Here is a 12,065-nt window from a genome sequence, read left to right on the forward strand (position 1 = left end):
ATATCAATTTGTCATATTTGATAGAACTCCCACAATTAGTAAGCTTTGTCCTTAGTTCATTCACCTTAATGATGAAATCTTGAATTGAATTAAATGACTTAGGATCTAAGGAGACAAGCTCATCTTCAATTTTGAAAACATCCTCTTCAGACACTTTACCATATAGGCTTTCGAGGGTATCCCAAGCTTCCTTGGATGTAGAACACTTCTTAATTTTATACATGATCTTATCATCAACCCCCAAACATATATCATCTAGGGCTTTCCTATCCATTGCTACCCATGCTGAAATATCACTTGTTGATACATTATCACTTGCTAGTTTAGGAAGAGTGCCATATACATATTGTGAAACTCCACATTTTGATAGACCATGTAGCATAGTTATGAGGAGTTAATTTAGGAGATTTCAAATTTTCCATAATGCATAAAATGGAAGAAAAGTGCAAAAAAGAGAGAACACCCCCCCTTTTCACTAAATCAAGAAACCTCCCCAAAATAGATGCTTTGGGCACTTTATCAGTAGTGCAATTAGAAATATCTTGTGAAGATAGGATTTGAGAGAATAGATGACAACAACAACTTGTACATCAAAGATGAAAAAGGTAAAGACATTTTGATATCAGAAATCTTTGTTCATGATATAATATTTGGAGGAAAAGATGCTCTATGCAAAGATTTTGCTGATCAAATGAAGCATGAGTTTGAGATGTCAATGTTTGGAGAAATCAAATTCTTTGTTGGATAGAAAGTACATCAATTGAAGCATGGCATATTTGTGACCCAATCCAAATACATCAAGGAGATACTCAAGAGATTTGGGTTAGAAGAGTCAAAACTAGTTAACACACCAATGGCAATAGGAAATAAGCTATCCAAAAATGATGAGTCTGCTGAAGTGAACTAGACATTGTTTAGATCAATGATTGGAAAGCTGAAATATGTTGTACGTAGTACGTAGGTGAACCCACAATAATGGGTTCCTCTTTAGTGGGATGAAGAGAAATGCAAAAAAATTGCAAAAATGAAATTGGGTTTATCATATGTTCACTATGAACATACTAAACATGGTCGCAATGAACATATAATAAAATAATGTTCAGTGCGAACATATTATTATATAATAACGTATGTTCACAATGAACATATGTAATTAATATGTTTGCTGTGAACATATTAAATGTCAATTTTTGGCATTTAAAAACGTCATTTTCGACCTTTTTTGCCATTTTTACGGCATTCACTATTCAAGCATTGGAGTAAACGTGGTCTTTGTCAGCATCATTTTGTCATTTTCCTCCAGATTCTCCTCTCCAGGTATGTTTATATATTATTATTTTAATGTTTTTAACATTTTTAATATTTTTAAAGCATTTTTTAATGTTTTCAAAACATATTTTAATGTTGTTTATGTTTTTAATTTTTTGAAAGCATATTTTAATGTTAATTTAATATTTTTATTATTTATTTATAGTAAACTTAATTATATTAATTTAGAAAACATTAGAAAAATATTAGAAAAAAATTTAGAAAACATTATAAAAAACATTAATTTAAAACAAAATTAGAAAATATTAGAAAAATATTAAAAAATTTATAATAATATAAAATTTAGAAAATTTTTTTAGAAAAACATTAGAAAAATATTAGAAAATTTATAATAATATAAAAATTAGAAAAAAATTAGAAAAAATATTAGAAAAATATTTGAAAAACATTAGAAATTTTATAATAATATAATGTATTAGAAAAAAAATTTAGAAAAGCATTAGAAAAAAAATTACATTTAAATATTAGAAAAATATTAGAAAATATATTTAAACAATAATAGTTTAGAATTTTATATTAGAAAACTACGAGAAAATAAATTAGGATTTAAACATTAGAAATATATTAGAATTTTTTTTTTAAATATTAGTCTTGAAAATTAGAAAACATTAGAAAAACATTTTAAAATATAAAAAAAACAATAGTGTAGAAAATAAAATTTAGAAAAATATTTTCAATATTCATATAAATTTATTAATGTTAATGTACATGTTATTGATTTTTTAATACATCTTAATCTTTAATGTTTACATATATGTTTTATTCATGTTTCTATATATGTTATTCATCTTAATGCCTTATTCATGTTTATGTGTATGTTATTCATCTTTATGCACCTTAACCTAAACTATGTAATTAACTATATTTAATGGCATACATCTTACTTGGGAAGATCCTAAATTATACACAAGAATGCAGATTAAAATATAAATATTTTATTTCATAGATATATGTATATATGTTAATGTTAAATGTAGACATGTATCTTTTCAATATTCATGTTTATATGTATATGTAAAATTCATCTTAATGTCTTAATCTTAGAAGTGTAATTAAATGACATGCTTTAAGGGTCCAGATTGTCATGCCCAAATTTTGAGGGCAAAAACACACAAATTTTTTTTTTAAAATAAATTAATTCTACTAAGTTGATATGATTGCTTTCGCAAGACAAAACATGGGCACATTGTGTGATAGAACGAATTCTCCTATCAAGACCCTGACATTCCATTAAGTTTAAAAATCAATGCATAAGAAAAAGGTCGTTAAATTGAAATTTCATTAACAAATCGATTATTAAAATTTAAAGCAATTATTTAAAGGTCTAAACATTAATATCTCTCTAAATAGGCTCGTATGCTAATTAACAAACTCACTCATAAACATAATTTACAACTAATTTAAAATGTATTAACATTAGCCATTAAACATTAATAAGCAAAATACTAATGAACAATATATTGTAATTATTCAAATAAAGGTCTAAAGAGTATAAGTCCAATTATCTCATAGTACCGAAAACAAGAACTAATTACTACTATAACATGTAATATAATTATCTAAACTATAATTAAACTTTATTCTAAAACTAAATATAAATAAAATTTATGATTTATTCTAAAATAATAATCACAATAATAATATAACCAAAATTAAATAAACTAAAATCTAATCTAAATTTTACTAAGATAATTTGTATTTAAAACATAATAATTAACTTTCTCATCAAATGAAAACTAAATTTACATTAACCAAACTCTACTAACATTAATTAGATCTATTAACTTTATTACTTATTAACATTATCCTAACACAATGCTAAACTTAAATATATTCTACTAGACTAAATACTAACTAAGTAAATCCTGAGCAACTAACAACTAACATAACTTTTAACATTAAACAAAATCAAACTAACTAGTTTCAAATTACATCTTACTAACACTTTTAAAATAAATTCTTATATAAATATATACTAATTGAAATCAATTAACTTCCCTACTATCTAAAAAAAGAAACACATAATACTAACCAATTTAAAACTAAATTCTAAAACACACAATTTACATTACCTAAAACATAAATTAACTATCCTTAAAAAATAAATCAAATTACTAACAACTAAAATTTACTATCCTATCCCATGTACACTAACCCTCTTAACAGTCTAACTCCCCACCCCTTACTCTACGTGGCACATACCCCAACTTGGGTGCATTCCAAAGAGCACATCCAAGTGGGGTGTGCTAGACGTGCTTCCCCAAGACAGCAATTTAATTGCTAAACCAAATCGCATGAAGGGAAAGGGTAGTGATTGGTCCAAAGCCCAAGACAAATAAAATTTTCCTATCTAAACCAAGACTACAACATGCAACATAAAAGTTTCCAAGGAAAAAGGTGCGCAATCCAAGGATAAAACAAGTGTAAAAGAAAAGTAAGTTGAGATTAGACTTAAATGAGCATGTCCCTCCCTTAATTCTATTGGATAGATAATGGTTATGTCAAGCATGAAAAAGGGCACATGATCCCAAAGATCTTGTGGTAAAATTCAGCATTAAAACAATAACTCTCTTTATATTATAATAAACTTCTTTCCCTCCAAATCACTTCTGGCGCCTATGCACTTGCAGGAGAAGTAATGTCTTAAAGTTTATTTGGTAGGAAGAAGAGATAGGAGTCATAATATGAAGCTGAGTATATAGTAATGTTATATTTTAAATTCATTTAAATATGTAATGATAATAAAACCAAGCAAGGAATAATAGGGGAATCTCTAGATTCTCTGTTGCAAGGGGGAGATGACTTAATTCTTTCCCATACAAAATCTAGAGAGCATTTTGCTCCTGGGAGTGTTCATTTTTTTTTTAAGCCAATATTTTCTAAGTGATGGTTTATTTTTGAAGTGTGAAATTTTCTTCTATCTTGCCTAATTTTCTAAGAGGCTTATTTTTGTGACAACATCCTTTTCTTTTAATACAATAAGGTATATATTCTTTTTGTGTCTAATTGATTTTGCCACTTACATAATTTATCAAGGAAGGTGGCAAATTTTGTTTTCCTCAATTTAGGAATTATTTACTTCCTCCTAATGCATATAATTGTGAATTGAAAACTTCAACATATCCAATTACTTCTTTTTTTCTAACATATTTGAAAACTTGAGAGTTCATAATTCGAAAACATTATTCATTGATCTATTTTCTCACATAAAAATGCATAATTTAAAATCACATAAGAGCAAAGCAAGGAGGATTTCACAATCTTTTTCTTTTTCTATTATTCAACCTAGTTCAAGGCTCCATAGGGAAAGAACCAGTAAGAAAACCTGGCATCTTTGCCAAATACATGAAAATTTAACATACATTGCTACAAAATGTTACAATTCAATTGAATTCTCTTCTAGGGCTTTCACAAGAGATCTTTACCAATGTCTTCAATGCATCAAGGGAACCATGGGGAAGACAAGAACCAACATGGAGGTAAAACAACATACTAAGATGAACAATTCAAGCATGCATTCTCAACCCAGTTTTGCACAATCGGTTCAACATTGAACCAAAATAAGGGGGAGGTGGATTTTTCCAATAGTAGATGTCAATCACCATACCATAACATAGCCCTTTCAAGGCTAAAATTCAAGAACTTCCATTCTTCTACAAATGCCCTTTTGGGGCCAATATAACAAGGCTGTTCATTCCTTGCCTTCTTCAAGAATTCAAATATTCATACAAGGTATGGGATGACAAGTAGGGGCCCATACACCCTACCATTTTTTCCTCCTCTCACCATGAGAGGAGACTCTATATTATTGAGGTCCAACTAAGGCCCTTCCCCCATACATGGCCACTTCTTCCCTATCCAAGGGTGAGTGATGCGCAAACAATCCCCATGAAATCCCCTAAAAAACAAAACATCAAGGAAAACATAAGAATAACATCAAGAAACAAGTTAAGATCCCTCCAAATCAACCCCAACACACAAGCAAGCAATACAAAGAACAACACAATTCCATATGCATGATTCAAGCATGAAAACCATGAGGAAGCAAATTCAAAAGAGTGAAGAACTCCTACCTTCACTAAAAGTTATGGTAAAATGGTAAGTTGAGAAGAGCTTTTCTTTTTCTTCCTTCAATCTTGCAAACTTTCTCCAAAACTAGAGATTGGGTAAGAACCCCAAAACTCCTTCAAAATGCCTCTAAGTATGATCCTTAACTCAAGTAGATTTCAAGTAACCTCAAGATGGAGTTTTGAGTCACTAACTCAAGTAGGAGACAATCAATTTTTGCAATGAACCAAAAATATGGTTTTTGAGTGACCCTAAAAGTCAAACAAAGAGCCTAAGGGGGTGGAAAGTACTCTCCACCCATACCCTTACCCCTAAGGCACTTAAATTTAATGATTTTAAACCTTAAATACTTAATAGGAAACAAACAAAGGCTAGGAGAATAGTAAAACCAATTAACAACCTTCAAAGAAAGACAATGCAAAGATAGCACAAATTAACAAGGGGTTTAGTTCTGTCTTTCCATTGGGTTTTTCGGCTAAATTTCCTGCACACTCATTGCACACATTAGTAGTTCAAGAAACACATGTATATATATAAATTAAATATCTAGAAATTCATGTAAATTAAAACATCCATTTTCTACAAATCAATTGTTTATCTCATTCTATTTATTAAAATTGGAAAAAATCAAAGTGTTAGTTCTACATTCATTCACTTCATCATCGTACATGTTCATAAAGCATTGAATGATGAAATCAAATATCTAAAAGTAAAGCATCACACATCATAAATAGCATAATAATGTTTAGTGCATCAAATAATGTTCTGACATATCGAGTCATGAGTATCAAAATAATAATGTATCATCAATGCTAGGATGGGTTGGGGCGAGGCCTCACATAGATCCTAAATTATACATGTAAGAATGTAGATTAAAATGTAACTTTTATTTTGAACATAGATGTATGTATATTTGTTCATGGTTAAAAGTAGGTCCATGTACATGTTTTCAATAAATTCACATTTTTATATGTACATATGTTAACTATTGGTCTTAATAAATGTCTTATAACTAAGTGTAATTAACTATATTTAATGACATGTCTTAAGGGGAGATCCTAAGTTATACATGTAAGAATGTAGATTAATGTATATTTTATTTCATAAATGTACATGTAAATACGTTCATGTTAAATATAGACACATGTATGTTTTCAATATTCATGTTTATGTATATGTTATTATTTTTAATACCTTAATCTAAGTATATTTATTTTAACTATATAATTCAATGACATGTCTTAAGGGGAGATCCTAAATTAAATACATATATAAGAATGTAGATTAATTTGCATAGGTGAGAATATAACATACATACATACATAAGAACTTAGAACTTAGAACATGTATGACCTTTAGACGAATACATGTTACAATTAAATTAATAATTTAGTTAATTATAAGAACATAACTTGATAAATATACAAACATAAAGAATGTACATCATATAATCTAACATGTAAAGATTATATATTATAACTTAAATTATAACTCTTAAACCTTAATGCCAAACAATAGTCCTAAATACTAAACCTGGTCATAATCCTAACTGCAAAACCCTAATCATAAATTATAACCCCTAATCTTAGATGCTTAACCATAACTCCTAAATCTCAATTTGAACCGTAGACTTAAATGATAAACCCCAACATTAAATAGTAAATCATAATACTTGATCCTAACTTTAATTATAAATTATATAAAAATTGTGTGTTAAAATCATAATCCAAAATCTTATCCCTAATACAAATCCTAACCCTCTTACCATACTTCTAACAATATGATGTAAACCCATACCCTAACCCTCTAACCATACTTCTAACAATGATGTAAACCCATAACCAAAGAACCCTAATCATAATCATAAATCATAAATTTTAAGCCATGACCCTAAATACTAAACCCTAATCTTTGTACACTAAGATCCTAAAATGTTAAATTTAAATGCTAAACTCTAATTCTAAAAGCTATAAACTAATTTTAAGTGTACTAAACCATAATTCTAACCCTAATCGTAAATTATGGTAAACCCTTATACTAGATGATAAGCCCCAACAGTTATCATAAATTATAAACCCTAATCATAATCCTATCCATAAATTTAAACCCTGATACAAACAATAACCCTAAAAATAATACTAATAGAAATGTCAACCCATATCCTTTAACCCTATAAATAATACTAATAGAAATTTAAACCCATACCCTAACCCTAATCATAACTATAACCCTAAATCCTAAATGCTAAAGCCTAATACTAACCCTAATTGATAGACTATAATTTGTACTCCTAACATCTTACCATGATCCTAACCCTAATCGTGATCTCAATCCTAAATCATAGCCCTAACCATAATCCTAACTCTAACCCTAAACCTTAACTAAAATAATTATCCAAACCCTGACCCTAACCATTATCAAAATCCTAACCTAACCAAACCCTAACCCTAACCACTATCCAAACCCTAACCCTAACCTTGATCTTAAAATTTAATTTCTAAACCCTTATATATTATAAATGATAATTTACCCTAAATCATAATCTTGAACCAAATCATAAACTTCATATGTTAAACCCTTATCATAAATTCTTAACCACATGTGGACCTTAATATTAACCCCTAAATAATGCTAAATTATACTCGTATAAACCCTAACAATGTCATAACTTGTCCTAAATCTTACCCTAAAATTGAGCCTAATTAAAACCCTTACACTAAAACCCTATTTCAAAACCTAATTGAGGCCTAACTTACATAAAATTAAAACAAGTTGACCCTAATCCTAAATTATAATTTATTACATTCAAGAGATACATGCATACATAAACAGATGTACATGTACATGAAGTATGACCCTTGTTTTAAATTATCTATGTAACCCAACTTGAAACCTAAACCTCAACAAATTATCCTTTAAGAGTAATATAAATAATTTATTACCCTAATTGAACTCTAATAATACGCCTCAAAGTATAATAAAATCCTAAAAATAAATTAACTCTAACCATAATCAAACTCTCAACTTTAAAGTTATCTTCAACCCTAACTATATTTATCAAAGACTTTCCCTCTAATTCACACCTTATCCTACTTGCTAACCTTAACTCTAACCTTAATTTTCATAAAATCATGACATTAATCAAACTAATATATCCCTATTTTAACCCTAACTATATTAATATAATCTAAACTATAACTATAACCTAAGTTAACCCAACCTAACATTCATGATAACCATACCCTAATTTGAATCCTAACAAAAGCTCAATTCGAATCATAAGGATCAAAATCTTAAAAGCCTAGAGGTTGTTTGAACCTTAGTAGAAACATTAATAAAAAATTATTTAGCCATCATATTAGACCTTGGACAACATATCTCATGATAAAATATCAATTGAGATTCTTGTAAATGATTTAAATACTAGTTTGTATAAAAGCCTGAAAATAAGGGATTAAAAAAGGTGTCAAAAGTTGACTTTTTTTTCCCTTGAGATAACCTAAACTTGAACATCTATATGAAAATTTGGAGATACATGTGGTTAAACAATTAGTATTTTTTATTTCATAAATCTAAATTATAATTTACAACATCTTTTTAATCAAATGATACTATTTTCACTTATTTGAAAACAACACACATTAAAATACATTATTATATATTGTTCAACAATATGTTATTTCTATTTAAGGAAAATATAGAAAATCTACCTAACTAATTTAACACATTTTTAATTAATAATAAGTAAATACATTATTGAACTTTCTTATTATATGATTGAAATTTTATTTTGAATAAATTATTGTTAAATGAAACATAGAAAATCTAAGTTTACTTATATTGTTTACTTATTATATTTACTTATTATTAATTAAAAATGTGTTAAATTATCTTAGATTTTCTATATTTTCCTTATAGAAATAGCATGCAATGTCATAATATATAATAATGTGTTTTAAGTGTATTTGGTAGAGTTAGCTAATTTTAAATTAATAATAAGTAAATATATATAGTTAATTTAACACATTTTCATGTTTGAAAGTTTATTTTGAATAAATTATTGTTAAATGAAATATAGAAAATCTTTTCAAAACATGTCATAATATTGATAAACTTTCAAGACATTCTCGTGAGAAATGGATTCATGTGAATCACCACTCTTGAAACATGGGTCAATGAGATTGACTCATAAACTATATGATTAATTTCTTATAGAAATAACACAATGGACCATAATATATTAATGTATTTTAATCTAGAAAACTTGAATAGAGGTCTCATGTATAACTTTCAATGTTTTGAATTGTACTTCTTAGAAAATTATTAAAAACATATTACTTAAATATCTAATAAGATGAACCCTTTATATTTCTTATACAATTAGTAATCAAAAGTTACAAAATAGGAAAACTATTATATATTTTTTAGAATTTAACTACTCCAAATATTTGATCTAGGGGATAAAATAAGACTAAATTTATAATTAATTACAATTTAGAGACTAAATTACACATTTAAAGACTAAATTTAGAAGGATTCACATGTGACTAGAACCTTTGTGACACCACACATGATGTCTCAACAAAATGAATTTACTTAAATTATCACATGTATGTATGTATGTATGTATGTATGTATATCTCTAACTCTAAAGTTCTCATGTATGTATGTATATGCATTCAGTCATATATATTTTTAAAATTTTATCCTATGAAGATCATATGTATATGTACATGTTACAGATTATCTAGACATGTGTGATGTACATTCAATTACATGTATAATTTTTAATTAAAAATAAAAAATTGTGTGCATAGTAGACAGTTTAGCTCTTGATACATTTCTATAGATATGGCTTCACAGGATCAGCTTGCTACAGCTCTTGCTGCGGTACCTACTGCGACACAAGTTGATGTGGTTCCTGTTGCAGCACCTGATGCAGTTCCTATTCTGGCTCCTCATGTAGCTTGTCATGTTGCTCATGGTAGGGCTCATGCTACAGCTTGTGGTGAGGGTCATGGTGTACCTCGAGGTAGGATTCATCGTGTGGCTCATGTTCTAGGTCCTGGTACGGCTCTTGTTCCTGGTCCTGTCATGGCTCCTAGTACGGCTCCTGTTCCAGGTCAGGTTACACTTGTATCTCCTACTAGAGGTCCTACTACATTACCTCAACACATCGATATCGATGCTTTATTTTTATTTTAGAGTAGGAGGTTGCTAAACTACAATAGTATATATCGTCCTCTGATGATGGTCTTTATAGAGACATATGTGCTACGATATGTAGGAGTTGACAAGATCTAATAGCTAGATTTAGAGCTCACCATTCATTTACTCCTGAAATATTAGCTTCCATATCTAGGGAGCTTAGGGCTGAGATTTCAAGAGATGCATCTTTCAATGACATCAAGAGGGTGGCCCCCAAAGACATCATCAAAAGAGAGCTCTTTCTAGGATATAAGGGAGCACAGGGTAGGGTGAGAGGCTATTGAGTCACATGATGCATAGATCCTATTGTTGCTAGCATGATCTATCCTCAATTTTTAGCTGCACATGGTCATTATCCTAATAACGACCAGATACCTCTTTATTTTGCATAGCCATTGTACGCTGAGTTCCATGTGGAGCTCAACATCAACTACTTGGATATTCTTGATTATTGTGAACAGGGGCATGGTCAGATTGTAGATCGTGACCAGTATCGTAGTGCACATCATCTACCACCTCGAAATGTCAGACAATTTGCTGGATAGAGACTGCCTCTCGTAACTCCAAAACATGTGCCTATTGCAGATAGAGTTGTCCTTGCTTCCCAGAGGGGAGAAATTGACACTATTGGACACATTGCATTTGTAGCTGCTAGTATCACATATGATTCTATTGGTCATTATATTCATAGTCGATGTCCTCATCCACCTGGTTGACCATCTTCAGAGGCATCTAGTAGCACTCTAGGCACCTTTGATGATGCATATAGAGCTACTGGGCTACCACTACTAGGTGATGTTCGTGGTCTTTCAGGACATTAGACATAGGATTTGGCACTATATTTTTTGGAGGATATGTTGCACATTATCAGTTATATTTCCAATACATAGGGGATTCTAGTTCACTCAGTGATAGATTTTGTTAGACAACATTAGAGCCATGTCCTAGTTCCATAGACACAGGCTACCACACCAGTGACAGACGATACACCTGTGCGTAGCTCACAACATTTGGCACCAGGCTCATGGCACTCTATAGATGACTTGGGCATATGAGTTGGAGATGTCCAGATCACAGCTGAGGGTCTTGATGATTTTGGTGAGTAGTTGCAAGGCCTATCTGAGATTGATACTAGTTCGACCCTCAATATTTCATCGTACATGGACCTATTTTTTAGACAACCTGGCAAGACTGATTCTACACCATTACCCAGCTAGTTACATGGTCCACTTCACTCAGATTTACTAGCAGTTGGACATGGTGCTGAGGGTGGTTTAGTAGGTGTCAGAGTTTCAGGCTTAGGTGCATCAGTAGATGATATGATGGAGTCTGTTGATCATCCTCCACCTCTCGAGACCCAGGTACATATATAATTTATTTTTAATTTTAAATATATATAAAATTAAAAAATATGAATTTAAATTAAAAATTTTAGTTCAGATATATATATCTAGGTATTT

This window comes from Cupressus sempervirens, chromosome 11 (assembly GCF_028749045.1).
Source record: "Cupressus sempervirens isolate cs-2001-9-10 chromosome 11, ASM2874904v1, whole genome shotgun sequence".
NCBI classification, from domain to species: Eukaryota; Viridiplantae; Streptophyta; class Pinopsida; order Cupressales; family Cupressaceae; genus Cupressus; species Cupressus sempervirens.